At 38.1% G+C, this 18,655-nt stretch overlaps 1 protein-coding gene across 11 annotated transcripts in view; it reads left to right on the forward strand.

Moving 5' to 3' along the window:
* msi2b (musashi RNA-binding protein 2b) overlaps nucleotides 1-18,655 on the forward strand; it is a 277,421-nt gene that overhangs the window by 78,095 nt on the left and 180,671 nt on the right. The window lies entirely within an intron of this gene.

Genomic DNA, 18,655 nt, shown 5'->3' on the forward strand with positions numbered 1-18,655 from the left:
CGCTGCCTTTGCGTGTGGACAAACGGCCAAACTGCATAGAAAAAGCTGCAGTTATAGCCGCGTTTAGTGTGGACAGGGTAAGAGTCATTTGTTATTAGCTTTTATAAACTGATTACAAGCAAAGAGTAAAAGATTTAAGATTTTGATGAATCAGTATCTTTAAAATCAGAAAAAGTATCTGAAAATCTAAATTTTAACCTGACATGTCTTTTAAGCCTGATATCTAATTTACCATACAAAAGATTGATAATCAACCCATAATGTGTTTATATACAGTACAGACCAAAAGTTTGGAAACATTACTATTTTTAATGTTTTTGAAAGAAGTTTCTTCTGCTCATCAAGCCTGCATTTATTTGATCAAAAATACAGAAAAATTTTTAATATTGTGATATATTATTACAACTTAAAATAATAGTTTTCTATTTGAATATACTTAAAAAAAAACAATTTATTTCTGAGATGCAAAGCTGTATTTTCAGCATCATTACTCCAGTCTTCAGAGTCACATGTAACATCCAGTCTATCACATGATCATTTAGAAATCATTCTAATATTCTGATTTATTATGAGTGTTGGAAACAGTTCTGCTGTCTAATATATTTGATGAATAAAAGGTTAAAAAGAACTGCATTTATTCAAAATAAAAAAAGCATTTCTAATAATATATATTCTAATAATATATTTTCTTTACTATCACTTTTTATCAATTTAACACATCCTTGCTGAATAAAAGTATTGATTTTATTTAAAAAGAAGAGAAAAAAAATGACTGACCCCAAATTACTGACCAGTAGTGTATATTGTTATTACAAAATATTTATATTTTAAAAACATAGCTTCTTTTTTTTTTCACTTTTTATTCATCAAAGTATCCTAAAAAAGTATCACATGTTCTGAAAAAATATTAAGCAGCAGAACTAATTCCAACGTTGATAATGAATCGTCATATTAGAATGATTTCTAAAGGATCATGTGATAATGATCCTAGAAATTCAGCTTTGCATCACGGAAATAAATGATAATTTAAAGTATAATAAATGTAAAAACAATTATTTTAAATTGTAATATATCACAATATTACATTTTTTTTCTGTATTTTTGATCAAATAAATGCAGGCTTGATGAGCAGAAGAAACTTCTTTCAAAAACATTGAAAAATAGTAATGTTTCCAAACTTTTGGTCTGTACTGTATATGTGTATATATATGTGTGTGTGTGTGTGTGTGTGTGTATGTATATATGTATATATGTATATATATATATATATATATATATATATATATATATATATATATATATATATATATATACACACATATACACATTATGGGATGATTATCAATCTTCTGCATGAAGAGAGCGCTGTTCATTCACGTCCCCACCTACAACTCCTGCCAGCACCGAGATTTAAACCAGCGACCTCGGGTAACTAGTCCAAGTCTCTAACCATAAGGCCACAGCTGCCCGCGTGTGTGTGTGTGTGTGTGTGTGTGTGTGTATATATATATATATATATATATATATATATATATATACACACACACACACACACACACACACACACACACACACACATATACACACACATATACATACACATATACATACACATATTTATAGATTTTCCATGTCAAAAAAAAAAAAATGACGTTTCCATTTTCAATGCCAAATAACGGACAAGCGTAAAGAGAACGCTGGAAAAGCACAAGTCAGCAATATTTCTTATTTATTGGCATTAAGTTTTGTGCAGAATAACAAACAGCAACAGGAGTGCAACATCTTTATTTTTTTTCCATACATACACATACATGTATAATAATTATATAATTCAAATAAATAAATAATATTAAGGATGGAGCGGTTCGCTTAAAAAAAACTACACATGGTTCGGCACGTGCTGGGACTGCGGTTTAACTTAAATCTGACAAAGCATCTGTAATATGGTTTGCTATGAATAACAAGTAAAACAAACAGGTTTCAGCTAACATATGTTTCTGTTGATGCATGCGCATTCTGGCTTTCCGGACATTACAATAACAGCGATGGAGAAGAAAAAAAAAACCATGGACAAACCATGCACTCTTGTTCAATGCAAATGCCGTCTGCTGAAATATGAGCAGCCATTTATTCCATCCTCACCCGGGTGGTGATAGCAGGCGCTTTCACTGAAAGAAACCTGTGGTGTAATTAGGGGTGAACGTAGATGGGGTACCAATTGTTCGCCCATTATATTTTGTAAACCTTATTTAGAATTGTACAGATGCTGATAATATGTATTGATAAACACCTTGTTCTCTGTTTCTCACTTTTCACCGCTGTTGTTTGCGGGTTGAAAAAGAAAATCTGACGCCATTTTCACATGAAATATAAAGGGAAATATACATTTGTGTACAGTTTATGGAACTATAGCCCCTTTAAAAATGGCCTAGCGATGTCCATGCTGTGTGATATGACTTTGAGTAAGTTCGAGGTCTCTCTCTATTTCAGACTCTGTATAAATACCTAGCTCCATTTGTTTGTAATCAGCTGTGTCTGAGTGGACCTAACTCACACTTGACTTGATTGAAGTGCTCAATTATGCAGATGTTTTACTTGCCCTGTGCTGTACTTCTTGCCCTGGGGGTGTTTTGGCCAGCGCCAGCGCTGGCAGTAGACAACCGCTAAATCATTGTGATTAAAGGAACGGTGGAGGATTTGTAGCTTCTTAGGTCACAAGACTATATTAGTCTTACTACAGACTGGTTTATTGAGGCATACTTGTCTGCCGTCTTTATGTAAAGCTGTAGATCGTTACTTTGAATGGGCAGAGTGATCCAATAACGCTAAACACCTCAGCACTCAGTGTCTCGTTGTTTATAAGTTGCGAAGTCTAATGAAATGTCTGTCTCTTAAGACAAGAAAATTACAAATTGACCGTCAGTTGGATGCACACACTTGTGAGTAAAGGTGAAACAAGCTTTCAAAGTGAAGTGAGTTGTTAGAAGATTGGATTTGCTGCAAACTCTTGATGACTCTGCAAGTGAGCCCACCTGGAGGTTTTGCCACACTGTGGTGTCAGTTGAGCTTATAACTGGAGGTTTTTGTGTGTGTGTGTGTGTGTGTGTATGCGCATGGGGCCGTGTGTGTAGGCCAATTAACAGTGTCTACTGGCGAGCAGTGGGTAGTGAAAGAACGAGGGTCCTGGGAGGAGAGCAGGTGGCATGGGGCAGCAGGGTCACAGGATCTGTCTCCTTAGAAGCTGTGTTCTTCCGGAGCGCTTTTTCTGTGCTATGACAGCTTACACACTCACTTACACCCACACACCCACACTTAAGCAGCACTAAGGGGCATTTATTGCACAACACTGCAGAATTAAAATTTTAAAAGCTTTTCCACAAAGGCTCTTTGAGTTAGATCCACTTTTCATTAGCATACATTTATTTCGTGCTAATGCGGCATGTTGCTTTTTTACTTAGAAGAAGGCATGCCTAAATAATTTCACTTGTTTACTCTGAAACAATTTATATGTGTATAGACAACAGACTTTGCATGGTTTGATTATAAATCTCGGCAAGATATTTTGTACATTCTACGTGATGAGAACGTAAAAAGCTGCCTCGCTCCCCGCATAAACCTTCATTTGCCCTAATTACATAGGGTGGCTTATGCTTAGTCATAGGTTTATTGTAATCGGCTTGGAGTAGATCTCCAAACAAAGTACACTTATTCTGCTAAGTTGAAACAACTCCTGTTTACTTCATTACCACCCTCCCCACTCCCTCTCTCTCTACTTCTTTCACTCTAGTGTTCGCTGTGCTGATATGGCCAGGCTTTAGTTTCATCAGGCCTGAGAGTTGTTTCCAAGCCAGTGCTCTTCCACAATCAGGCCTTTATGCCTCCTCTGTCCTGGTTCCCGTATCGGCCTGGGTGAGAGCCAACTTCTACCATTTCAGGGACAAAGCTTTACCCTTCTCCAGACTAGATAGACCGTTTGTCCAGCATTTGTAATATACAGTATAATTTAATGTAAAATAATAATAATTAATGCTAGTTTTCTAATCCACATGGCCTTGGTTACGTCAACAGGAAAGATATTTTGTTTTAAAAGCAGAGAAAATTAACACATTTTAATTTAAAGTAGTTCGCATTACATACACTTATAAATTATTAACAGTAAGACCGGGGAAATTTATTTAGAATGTATATGAATAAGGTAAATCTTGGTTTCATGATGCGTTTAAAAGCGAGGCATCCAACAGAAAATCATCTGGTTGAATTTGAAAATCAGTGTTCATTCTTCACAAAGCATAATTTTCTCCACCGAGCAAATGCTCTCTATTTTGGACATAGAGCACGTTTTCACATGTTTTTTCTGTGGTAGTTTTGACTCATGACTCACTGACCAGCCCACATTGAAGGCTGGATGAATTAAACCGTAATCACAAGTTTGGTGACAGACTGTGTATTGTCATGTTTCTGTAATGAAATGTCAGTTTTCTCTTTCTCTCAGCTTCAATATTCAGGACAGGACAGTGGGCTGCTCGTAATGACTGCATCCCGAGCACTCACTGTTAGTTAATTTAGCATACCTGGTGAACCGCTAACATTTAATAACTGCATTCGATTTACCTCAGGCTTGGGTAATAAAACAGTGCACTGCTCTATTTGCAAGCCTCGCTGCATCACTGAGCCCTTAAAGTCTGATTTGATAAGCTTGTTTAATGAGAGGTGTTTTGTGGATTCAGTGTGAAGAGTTTATTTCAGATGCATTTTCCTCATGTACACAGCGAGATTGTGGAAATATGACAGCGGTTCAGCAGTGAGAGTAATGGCAGCTGTCCAAAGTTGTCTTAAAGAGGCATCGTCTTCCTCTCAAGGTTAGTTCCTGTACACTCGGGGTATTTTTCCTCGCCGTTGGCCTTTAGCTTCATCATCTCAAGGTTTATACTTGACGCTGTGTAAAGCTGCTTTAAGACAATCTCTATTGTTAAAAGCACTGTATGAATGGAGTGTATTGGATCAAAAGGTTAAAGTGACTGTGCATAAGCAAATAATAAAGTTTAGCAAAAGCCTGAATGGACTGTATGAAAAAGGGGTCAGATTTAACACCACACCGTGGCTTATGCTATATGTAACGCTTGCGTTCAGTGAATTTCCACTTCCTTGATTTAGTGTGGAGTATTTTCAGAGTTTGCTGCTTCAGCTTTGTGAGAATTTCATGGTTTATTTTCTTTTAATGTCTTAGCAGGAACTTCATTGTCTGGGCAGAGATGTGTTATTTCTTATCAACAGGCACTTTGGACTGCTTTCCTCCATAAGACTGGCCAGGGAAGTGTCCTCTGTTCACTCTGAGGGTTAGCAGTAAATCCCTGCGGACTTCTATGGAGCCTGTAGCCCTTAAATGTTCTCCACACATCAGTGGCCTCGCACAAGTGGGAAGTCACTAACAAAAGGTAGAAATTCTTAAGGGCGGCTGAAATACTCAATCACGGGCTCCCCGCTCTCCAGTGCCCTCTGGAGTGAAGGGAGAAAACAAATGAGGAGCTAGCGAGGGATGAAAATGGAAGGTGAGGAAAAGAAGCAGCTTTTGAACTGGCTGGGATTAGTTTTAAGATGATGCGCTCTCTCCAGACTCCTCCCTCCCTCTGCTCCCATCCTCCCTTCTCCCTTCCTCCTAACATCCTTGGCTATCGGAGCCCACACCTGTATTTGTTTCGCCACTGAGTCTTTAACAAGGTCTCAAAATGGCTTTCACAGCGCTTGTGTTAACCAGTGAAACCAAATCTTCTTGTGAAGATTGAAAACACAATTGATTTTAGGGCAGGGCTGAGGTCGCTGCCCAGACCTTTCTCTCTTTCGACCTCTGTATGCTCTCTCATCTCTATCCTTCTTTAATTCAGTTTTTTTTTCTTAGTTTTTCTTTGGTGGGACACACGTCCAAAATGTGTTTTGATCTTTTCTTTTAATCAAAATGTCACCTCACATTTCAAAACTCCTCTCCAAGGAAGTCTGTGTTGTTCCAGTTTTATTTCACCAGAATTCATGATTAGATAATTGTGTATTAATTTTAAAAATAGCATAATGTGTGCGTGTATAGAAATTATGTATTAGGTACATGAATTAGTCACATGTAGCAGTCACCAATAACAATTTAATCCAATACTAGACCATTTAAAACCGTTTGTTATTTATAACAGTGAATTATACATTAACTTTCATGAATGAATAAATTAATGATGGAGTCCTTCATTTTAAGGTTAAGTGGTACTCCTTGTCCTTCATGTTAAAAAAAATTTCCCCATAAGAATGATGTAATTACATCATCTGCTAGTAGGGGTGAACAGCCTGTTGCTAACCAGCCAAGTTTGACCCCCTAGTTTCCTGGTCCTCTTTCTCAACCTCCCTGACGTTTAAGGTGTTCTAATTGTGCATGAATACCGTTGTACGCTTTTATACTAAAAAAAAAAAGCTTAAAATATCTTCTTTCGTGGCAGAATACACTAGGGGCCTGTCTTTTAACAGTTGGTGTGTAAATGAGCTGTAAAAAATTTTGCTGAAGGAAAAATAAACGCAGGGTACCCAGAAGATTTCCCCTCAGTTGTCGGGGCAGCTCAGAAGCTTTCAACCCAGCGATGCAACCCACTCACGGTTACGGGCTCTAAAGCACAGGCACCAAAATCTAGCTTAGCGGGACTGTTTGAAAGAAAAATGAGACCAATGATTTAACACTTTCCCTGACCTTTGTTTGCTCTAAGTATTGGCAGTGTTTCTAGGAGTCAAGGGGGGATGATTTTAAAATGCCCACAGGAGAATTAGATGTTAAACTGCTTCTTGGCAATGATTTCCATTTTGATTCTTGTTTTTTTCCTTCTCGTCTCCTTTAGTCTGTAGTTCGGCAGTACATCTTGTTGTTCAGGACCTCCCCAGAGTACATCATTTATAACCTTGCGGTGATGGATTGGCCTTAGTTTAGCTGCCTTGTATGCACCAGAAGGCCCCTGTGCTTTTACCTTATACCCATCAGAGCACTAGTTTTTGTCTTTGATGGCATTATTTACCTGGCCATCTTCAAATCACGTCGTCCAATGGAAAGAGCTTGACCACATTTGGCTAACTTAATCACTCTAATCACTCTCTGTTAATTGCTTTTTCCTCGTCAAAGTCGCTGTGCTCTAAGATGATTTAGAGGGCATGAAAGCTGGAATCAAGGTCTTGTAGATGTCGTCAGAGCTGTGGCGATGCCTTGTTGCATCATACAGGCTGACTTTATCCGTGACCCTTAAAACGAAAGCGTGTTTTATGGATTTAGATTATCTGTGGCAGATGGTTTGCTAACTTTAAAGTGCATATTTGAGCTATGGTGAAGCTTTACGTTGGGGATAACATTTAAGCTATATTTAATTAGTGTTTAGGTTTTGATTAAGATGTGTTTAAGCTTAAATAATAGCAAATAGCTTTACACTGTTAACATTATTGGCTGTAATAAGATTGTTTTAATATTGAATAAGTTTGCAGTCATTTTACGTTTATGCATATGAACCAGATATATCTCCCAACAGGGTCTCTTTGTAAGCGCGGATTGCCTTGATTGCCTTAGAACTGAGTCTCACTGGGTCGTGTGTGGATAGATACACCTCGGGTCCGGTCACATCCATTTAAAAGTGTCCACTGATATGCTAGTCTTAGATATGTTAGATATTTTAAAAAAATCAGGAAGTCTTGTCACTTTGAAATGCAACAGTATCTCTTCAAAGCCAGCTGCATGATCACAAATGATGAAATTTACCACCAAGCAATAGGAATTTGTTCAAATCCATAACACTGTGTATGAGCAATAGTGTTGCTTGCGTTAGCAATCACCACTAAAAATCTGTGTTTATAGGTTATATAAAATGGCTTCAGAGCTGAAGTCATTTAGCGAAGTCAATGCTCGGTTACGTGTGTGATGTTTTTAAAGGCGGCCCTAACTCATGTTTTCATCACAGTGTGAGATGAGGATTAGTGTGGACCACTTCTCTTCTAACAGGTTTTCTCGGTATAAAGCATTCAGATGGAAACAGACTGCAAAGGAAGGCGATGATCTGTGTTTGTGTGAGGGAGGGAGATGTTTGACAGAATCTAATAAAGCCAGCCAGCAGAACTGTTCAACTCTTACAGCTGCAGCTACAGTAATTACAAAACACTGCACCTGACAATCAGACTCTCTCTCTCTCTCTCTCTCTCTCTCTCGCTCTCTCTCGCTCTCTCTCTCCAGTCTGTTTTTGCAGAGCTGCCGTAAAATCAAGAGTGAAGAGAAAATGCCACTGAGGTCAAGGTGTGTAATGAAGCATTCTGATAGTGTGAATGGTTATTAAGTGCTGGGAGAACATACTCAGTTTCCCCAGTTTGGCCTCTACGGTGGGGAGGGAGCCCTCTTCTATGGCAGAGGCAGGAAAGTGTGCAAACTGAAGGTCATTCGGTGGCTCAGGAACAAGCCTCTGGAAATTGAGTTTGATGTAGTTGTTAACTGACTGTTGGTAGAGGCTGGAAAAGTTGTTGATAGACTAAGCATCTTTTGTAAATGTATTGCTTTTGCACAACAGATGTTTATGTTTGTTAATTGACTGGCGGTAGTTGCTTATAAAACTGTTGATAGAGACTAAGTTATAGTTTTTCTTTTATAAAAAAAAAGATGTTTAGAATTGTTATCAGAGTGTTGGTAGGTTTGTAGTATCAACAGTATAGCTTTTAATGCCATATATGAGCGTGACGCTCAGTTCAATATTTCAAGTACTTTGTGGGCATACACTCCGCTCAGTTGCTCACAGCCAAAGTAAATGCTCCGCTAATGTTCTGCCCACACTTACCGGTAAACCAAATCCTGCTCAGATCATGCTCTGACATAAAATTTATCCAGTAGACCTCATTGTTTTTTTTTTTTTTTTTTTTTTCTGTTTATAATGAAATTCTTGAATAAATGTATCGATTAAAGCAGCAGTCCCATGAAAAGCACACACAGGATGAAATGCACTTAACAGAATTATTTAGTGGTGTTAAAGAAACACACTTTCTAAAAACTGTGGGGAATTGCAGTCCATTAAAATGTCTTTCAATCTTTACTTTAGAAACATCAGACAAACTATTGCTTAGCCTATTCCACAGATTCTCGAACTAGCAAATTACCAAAGGGCATTTTGGGCTGAGCAAGTGGCAGTTTATAAATATGAATGTGAATGAATATGAAGGAAATATGAATGCTACGCCTCCCTGCTCACACACACTGTGTCTGCTCTGGCACACATACACACACATACATATACGTATTACTATACTAAGTATTTTTTTAATAACTCCAATGTTGATGATACAATCAGTATAGCTATGGTCTCCCTCATCAAATTGAAATTTCCCAGCCAAGTATGGATCCGCTCTAGAATGTGCACACAACACATATGTTTGTTTATTTTTAACTTGGATGTTTATGATGCTTCAATTAGCAAGCTATGGCCTGCCTCATCGAAGGCAACCTTGCCAAGCAGATATGTATCTGCTCAAACACACGCACAGAAAACGCAAGCGCACAAGCGAGCAAGTCCGATCCGTTCGTTGCACTTCACAGCAATTTGTCACAGGCTCGAAGAGCTCTTTCCAAGTTGCGCTCCTGAATTAAAAGACTCCTGAGTGAATGTCACATGTGTAGAAGGGGGAGCAGATGCGACAGATGGGCTCCAAGAGTCTCTCTCTCTCTCAGCCTGCTCTCAAAAGCCACAGTAAAATATTGAGCCATTAGGACCTTTTGTCAGAGTGAATCAGGTGTGATGGGGGTGGGGGTGGGGGGTTGAGAAAGCGGAGGATTGAAGCTCGAACTCAGAGGCACAAAGGCACAACTGCCAAAAATCCTGCTCGTGCACACACAAACACACAGACAGCAGCTGTAGGGAAAACTCTGATACAAGTTACGCCCTCCCTCCCTCCCTGACTTACTCTCACTCTCTTATGCTTCTCTCTCTCTCTCTCTCTCTCTCTCTCTCTCTCTCTCTCTCTCTCTCTCAAATCCTTCACTCCGAACAAGCTATGCATTTACACGGTGCATTGTGTTTAATGTTCCAAACGCCAAATCTGAGAGGCTTGAATGCCGTCTCTGAAATCTCTCCCATGGCATGCATAAATTCCCACTAAATTAGAATATAAAAGACGTGCAGAATGAAATTTATTGCCACAGCGCATGTATATGTATTTTGTGCTTCTGAAAGGTCACATTCAGGCTTGGTGCATTCCAGCAACATGCAATTATTCACTCCCTAACAGGATAGAAGCCACAGTTGTATTGTTTAGTCGCCCAATATTTTGGTTTACAATTTTCTAAGCCTGTGTCTTGTTTTATTTTCTGCCGGATTTAACATTATTTTGAGACAAAAGTTTAAGGTATAAATACGGACAAATGACTGTGTCAGATGTGTCATGCAAATGCAGTGATTTGCAAAAATAAATGTCAAATCAGAGTTAAGGGATTTGTTTAAATAAAAAAAAAATTAAAAACAAGGAATTAAGACAGAAGTGTTAGCAGAGAAAACAGAAGTAATGCACACATGCATTGTTTCTCTCACAGTAGCACCTTACTATTATGAACATGTCATGTGCTATCAAGGTGACTAAGACAATGATATCAAACTAAACGGTTTCGATAGCACTCCAGAATGCTATAATAATAGGGCTGTGAATCTTTCGCTATACTTCGATTCGATTCACAATTCATAGGTTTTCGATTCGATTCAAGAACGATTTTTGCAAATTTAGAATGATTCAATTCAATACGATTCATAATTAAATTCAATCAAATTATAATGATTCAATTCTGCATTCAAGTGCCTTCACATGATTTTTTTAAAAGCTTCCCCTAAATTCTTTAAATGCTTAATCAGGAGGCAAATTACACAGCAACCTTTATGGTTAGACAACCATAGGTTAGAGAGAAAGAAAAAAAATAACACTTTTGTGCATTGTTAGATGATAGTTTGGTGATGCTATGGCATGACGTGGCATACGTAAAAATGTAAGCCAAGATTTAAAAAAAGAGCTTTAAAATATTATGTATAGGTTATCATTTTGTTACACTAGTGGCGTAACCATCATTTCGGAAGTGACAGAAATGTCAAATACAATAATTTTATGTATGTATGTATTATTATTATTATTATTTATTTTTTTACAAGAAATTATTTTTTTTTATCTATTACTTTTAATTTGCTATAAGAAAATTAAATACACTGCTGGACAATAATCAATCATTTGTAATCTATATTCTTTTCCTAATGGCAATTTTTATGATTGTTTTATATACTACAAACAATTATTTCAATGTTCTGTACAAAATGAGGTAAAAAATAAACTTCATAGTTTCTGTACTGTAATAAATATGTTAATTAGCACTGCATCATTCATACATTTTATTCATTTATTGTGTTTGTTTCAGTAAATCCTGCTTTTTATTCAGATTTGCTGCAGATATAGCCTGGCACATTTATGAGCCCGAGATCACTTCTCGTTCAGTGCGAAAATGTCTTCAACTCATTTCCATAATATAAAATGCTAAAGTATTTAACTTTTCCTTTCTATTGACGAATGATGATTTTGAGAGAAAACGTGCCCTATGTCAGTTTACTTTCATGCATCTGATCAGATAAACCTTGCGCTTTTAATTCAAGGTTGTTGTTAATGCTATGGTAATTTTATCAGTTTCCTTCATACATTCTGTTCCACAACATTGTTAAAACGCATTTATCGTTCAGTGGAACTGTGCATATGCTTTAGACACTTACATTTCTGCTTTCAACTGCTCAGGTAATGTCATTCGTAAGATGTCGAGAGCCACTGAAAAACCTACAGAAAAGTACAACTACTTCACTTTAGCATTACTGGCTACGAGTCCTAAGGAGAGATTACACATCAGCTGCGGCAGAGACGAAAGGAGCACGGGCAAAATCCTTTGGCACAAATTTGTGTTTGTAGTATTTTAATGTGGATATGTTTTAAAGCACTGACTCGCTATAGAAATCGTGTTTCATTTGATACTTAGCGTTTTAAATCAATTACTGTCCGAGATCGGCGATTCAAGATTAAAAAATCATGTTTTGGGATTGATGCATATGCATATAAAGTTTGTAATCGATGCATCGATAAAAGAAGTGAATGGTTACACCCCTACTATAAAACATCCAAATGGTTTTCAAGAGCCTACAAAGTAAATGGCTGCATGCAGGTTTTAAAAGAAAAAGCCGCATTGTTCTATTCTTTCTAAACAAAATTTAGGAGCATGAAACTAAAAAGAGATGGCTCGAGCGTGTGGTTGAGAAAGAGAGGGATGGAGGAAGATATGAAAGGAAAGGTCATGGGGAAGCAGAATAACGGCAGAGAGCAAGCTTGTATTCTGTTTCAGGGGTAGGGAGAGCTCGGCTGAGCAAAGCTCAAGGGAGCAAGGTCAGTCCTCCAGTAAAAGCGAAAAAATGAAAGTCAGAAAGTTCTGCTGTAACTGTAAAATACAATGCATTATTTGATGTGTGTCAAATTTAGGCCAGGTCAGAAATATCTATATAAACTCTGTCCTATGCAAATATTTTGCTGATCGTTCAGAAGTGACTGATGGAATTATAACTACTAATTAAAAAAATAAAATAAAATAATAGAATGCCCTATTATACACAAGCTTTAACATTTAAAATGTTCACACAGTGCAAATATAGTAATGCACAATATAAAAATTTTTGATACCAGTAAAAAACAATAGGTATTTTCAAACTGTTTTTTGTCTAATTTTAGTTTTATATATATATATATATATATATATATATATATATATATATATATATATATATTCAGAAACCAATAAAAAAACACTAAAAACTAAAATCAACTGTTTTGATGTTAAAAGTGATTTTAAGCATTAAAACATTGTAATTTATAGTATGAAATTTTTTTTAATTGTCATTTGGAGATTTGCATTTTGTTAAATTATTAGTATTTATAAGATTAACATTTAGTATTTTAAGGTAATCTAAATAATTTACAGGAAGCAAATATACACAAATATCCAATAATAACAAATATGGATAAAATGAACCATTTTTAGTGACAGTTGTAACTCTAAAACTCTAAAAACAAATTAAACGTATCACCAATATACCATCCTAATCTGAAAAAGTGGCGTTAAAACTATGTGTATTGTGACAAGATAGAAAAGTAAAAAATACATGAAGATGGCAACTTACATGACTTAAACCCTAACTGATAGCAACAGCTATAATGGGTTGACAGCAAATAAATCTAAAACACTTAGAAGGCACACAGCTGAAGTCTTCATCTCTGTGAGTCCTTCAAATGTAAGAAAGTCAGTTTGGTTATACAACATAATTGTCACTCTCATTTATATCTGAACTGTGTTTAAGTAGTAGTATTTACCAATATAAAACAGTACTGAAAACTGTATTTTGTGTGAATGCAGCCATTGATGGGAAAGAAACAAGAGAAAACATCACAAATGTGTTTGGAGTATTGTAATTTGATCTTGTCGTGCAGAAAGGGGGGCTTTGGTCCACAAAGCCAGTAAAATCCCCTTCATTCACACTCATTCTGTGGTGATTGCCATTCGCCTGCTTCTTCATAAACAAAGGGATTGGCAGTCTGTGCCAACCATGGGCAACCTGGCACTGTGAGGGAAGTGCCCAGGAGTGGGACAGAAAGCAGCCTCCATCACATCAATGTCTAAAAATCCTACTCACTCCTGATACAAAATAATTAGCAGTGATGGCACCTCAGCCCCAAACGCAAGACTCCGAGCCACCAGGGTGCAGGAGATTTCGAAAGACTTAAAAGACCTCCCTTTGACACCCAGGGTGGTGTGGTCAGCCTGTTTGGACCACTGCGACAGATCAAACGAATAAAGAAGATGGGGTGAAAGTCACTTTTTTGCCCGCTTTCTTCTTGCAGTTACGCTTTCTATTTATCATAGCGGAACACATGAATCTCTGCTTGATTCTCTGCAGGATGTGATAATTTTAATTAAGTCTGGACCCCAAACTGAAGTCAGTTGGCCTTTCTTCTCCTGACGCGTCATGCTGTGAGTGATTTAGTCTTCATTTTGGTGCCCTTAATGTTCACACTTCAAACATGCACGCGTCATGCAGTTTGCCACTTTTTCCATTTGTTAGTTGTGTTTACAGGTTTACAATTAATTTTATTTTTGGCCATTTTCCACTTTTTACTACTGAAAGAAACCAAGGAAATGGTATTTAAAATGAGATTAATAAAAAAGAGTCGCAAGCCAGAATCAAACTTAACCATTAAACCATATCTTCAACATTAATTTAGTAATTCATCCCCCAGACATCATGAAAAGCGTGTTTTGATGCTATTTTCAATATGTGGCCGTTTCAGAGGAAATGTTGGACGGCCAGACATACAAGACAATTTGAAAACACTCTGGGGTCCCTGAGTGGTCTCAAAGGCAATATGTCAGAAACGCAGATTGAACATCTGCGCATGTGGCTGCTGTTTGGACGCTGGGAAGTAGTGTGTTGTCATTAAGGCGGGTGACGAGGGCACCGGGCCCAGACCCCTTCCTCGCCAGCCCCTAGCCCACCCTCCCACCAGCTGTTTGGAAGGATGGATGTCAACCACCTGCTGTGGAGAGAAATTAGAGCGCTTGTACCAGTCTTCTTTTTAATCATCCGAATCATTCACTCCCTCATTTTGAAGTTCGGCTCCCGAGGCAACGGCACCAGCAGGCCAGTTGACTCCTCATTGACGTCGAGATGAAACTGACAAGCTGTCTTTTCAAAAGAATCCCTGCTACATTTTGAATTGCCGCTTCCCCCCACGGCGTTGATAAAGACTGTCGGGAGGGCCTGAAAAACACAGCAAAACTTATTTGCAGACAGTGAAAACAATTACAATATCTGTCTCTCCTTTAATCCATTTCAAGGTGACATTTAATGCCAAGTTATTCTTGTTGGAAACCTTCAGGGGATGATAAATCAGTCAACAAAATGTAATTCATTTTAATGGATTGTGAGTGTTTTTTTTTTTTTTTTTTTAAGTCAAATCTAAAAAGGATCACTGCCTGGAAAGGAAGCCAGCGAATAGGGGAGAAGGGCACCGGGTGCTCAGGCTCCGCGCTGGAGTGGCTTGCCTAAGGAAGTATAATTTCCTGAAGTCTGGTATATATCTGTCATTGCAAATGCGTTTGTCATTAGAGTATGGAGGGATATGCCTAAACTCGCTCTAGCGCATGTGGTATGTCTATCCAATTAGAATCTGACAAAAAGCTTTATTTATGATTCAGAGGCTTAAAGATTTACTTCAAATCACTGCGGAAGGTAAATTTGCTTGTTTAACTAAATACAGGAAACATGCATTACTTGGATGCACAAAAACTCATTTTTCCACTGCTATTCTCAATGTCATCTCAGTTGCATCTTCATGTAATTCGTGAGGGACTACTTAACCTTGGCCTCTTGCTACACCACTCCACAGGATCCATCTCCAGTGACAATAAACCCACAACCCCCACGGTGCATATTCAATCTTACTGTGCTCTTCAATGACGCATTATTGTGCCCAACATGGGCCCGTGGAGTGGGACAGTGTGAGAGTTCGTTAAAAAACAAAAACAAAGAAAGCAGGCAGGTAATGTATTGGCATTTGAGTTAATTAGTGCTGCAGCCTGGAGAGTCCTTCACCACTTCTTTGCGTGCTCGCCTCAAACTGCACAAATAGTCATGTAGACCTCGCTAAAACACACACATACGCATGCGATGCATGCAGCGAATATATTTATCAATCCAATCTGCTTTATCCATTTATCCTTCTCGCCTCCTCTACCTCTCTCTTCATCTACAAAAGCAACACAGCAGAACCCCACAGTTGTTGACACTCATATGAGAGGACATGCCCTTTAAGTGAGGCTGAGTATTTGCGCGAATTCTGTCTAATTATATGTGGATGATGCCATTTCTTCTGTATTATGTGTCTCTTTTCCTTTCTCCCTCACACCATGTTGGCACCGGTCCACTGGAGCCCCTACGCAGCACTAGCGTACGTTTTTCAGCCATTCTTCGCTGTGTAAGCGCGGTAATTGTATATAATGTCCAATACCTTTGAGGCTTCATTAAAGCTTTGCATCAAGCTGTGGGGAGAAAAAAAACAAGCCGTAACTTCTAGTGAGCATAAGGTGGAAGGAGAGTGGGGGACAGAAACAAGGCCATTTAAAGCTTTCAAAGCATTTTGAGTGGGAGAGGTAGTTATCCCAATGGGACATTGTTTTATGTGTTTTTTCCTATGTTACTCGTGCATGACGTGTAGCAGCATGTAAACGTTCAGACAGCCCTGTGCCAAATAAGCACTCATGCTGTCAGCCCAATCAGATTTTGGAGGGACACTGAGGAGAGACAACTCTAGTTATAATTTCTCTCTCATCGCCGCGTCTTTCTCTCGAGCTCACACTGACTGTTTTCACGCTGAGCATTTAAATGTTCTCGTTTCTTCGCATCCGCCTCTTTGAGCTGATGAGAGACACACGAGCATATCAATCTTCTCTCTCGAAGGAGAAATAAAAAATATAATCACCAAAAGCGCCTCTCAAAGTTCACAACGGACCACGGTCTGAATTACGCTGAGATAATCCTGTTTTCCAACCGTCACGTTTGAGAGTGAAAGGAAGCTGTCACTCATAACCTGCTTTTGCTTCCGTGCTCCTGGACAGCTTTGTGGAATATCAGCCCGGTGCAGACTTCCTGTGAGCTCACTGCGCAACGGGACACAGCGGTGCCTCTCTCTCTCTAAGAGCCGGCCTGGCAGGTGGAGGCTTATTTGAGACCACATCTTGGAAGCTTGAAGATCACAGAAGCCCCCCTGAGTCAAAAGTTATTACCACTCCAAGGCTATCTCCACAGGTGAACGGGTGGTGCCAGTAGGGGGATTGGAAATGTCATGGTCTCTATAGAAATGGGTACCTTTTTTTCCCGGTTAAATCCTAATAGAGCACCGAGCTGATTTAATTGGTGCACTCCATGCCTAGGGAGTGGTGGAAAAGATCTCAATCGGCCGGCACGGCTTCAGGCACAGTGGGACCGGCCAAAGCTGATCTGATAGTGCCACTGAATGCAGAAGGTTCAGCTGAAGCCAAAGCAGATCTTTTGACCAAAAAAAACGTCCAAATGTTGGCAATCCAAGAGAAGCATTTTTACCTGAAACGTTTCTTCCATCTTTCCCTTCAACCTTAAAAAGCCTGCAGTTACTATATCTCAAGAGATTAGCACATGTTAGAGGGGTCCGAAAATCCATCTAAATCTCCTTAAAAATGGCTGGCCCTTTAATAAGAGAGAGCTTTAAAAATGTTATCTGTCACTGACAAACTAGGTTCTAAATTTGACTGTGATACTTTTAATCTGTCAGTATTTTATTGCTTTATTTTTATTTGCATTTTCAGTTTGTTACTCTCACAATGTGGAAAGACACACTGTGGCATTGCAGTCTAGATATTAATGTATTATATTATATTATTAATTTTTAATTAATAGTATTAATGTCTTGATTAAATTATTCATTAACCTTCGTGTTTAACCTAGCAACCACCTACAACACCCTAGCAACCACAGAACTCTCTGGCACCATAACAGTTTTGTATGGTTAGGCATTACTCACATTTCCTTTAGAACATGTCAAAAACCTAGTTTTTATTACCATTTCAGTGAGCCATGCTTGGTTACGCTCTGTTATTCATTTATCTGTATCCTTTGAAATGTTTTCATGGTCCTGAAGGTCTCTGAGGTAAGTGTATCTCTGGAGATGATGACTGAAGTAGCTGATATAATTAGCAGCAATATTGTAAGAGAGGAGGAGAGAACAGCGAGTATCAGTCATCTGAAGATGCCCTGACTTCTGCTAAGCTTTCTGAGTCAGCAAGAATGACTTGACCTACACACACTTGCAGCCTCACAATATTTCCCCTTCATTCTCTCTCTATCTCTCTCTCTCGTCTCCTCCTCATTCCTTACACGCTCTCCAAGGTTCTGCCAGCTGGCATGCAGGCAGCAGTCTTTATTTTATGTCATTTACAAAAACGTCACTGGCATTTTACGCATCATATACCCAAACGTGTCCTTCCAGGGTTGCAGATTCTGCCTGGATTGATCTTTCTACATTTAACTCAATGTATATCTATGATGACAATCAGCGTAGTATAATGATTTCTGAAGGATCGTGTGACACTGAAGAGTGGCGTAATGCCTTTATAAAAAAACGTCATAATTACAATAAGAAATTACATGTTAAAGTATATTAAAAAAGAAAACCGGTATTTGTAGTAGTATTTCACAATATTACAGTTTTTACTGTATTTTTTTATCAAATTAAAATATGAACCTTGGTGAGCATAAAATGGTAATGTACTTTGAACACATTGCTGGTCAAATTAGTATTTTTTTTATTTTTTTTATTAGCTTTATGACCACCTTGGTTCCCAATAGATAAATTAAAGTAAAATGTGATGTAAATGCTGTTTCATATTGACTTTAAAAGATTAATCGACTGTTATTCACATTAAGGGCATTACTTAAAAAAAAAAAAAAAAACAGATTAATACAGCTGTTAGAGCAGCAGAATTTTTGTCTGTTTGTTTATTCTTGTATTATGTAGAACA

This window comes from Carassius carassius, chromosome 28 (assembly GCF_963082965.1).
Source record: "Carassius carassius chromosome 28, fCarCar2.1, whole genome shotgun sequence".
NCBI classification, from domain to species: domain Eukaryota; kingdom Metazoa; phylum Chordata; class Actinopteri; order Cypriniformes; family Cyprinidae; genus Carassius; species Carassius carassius.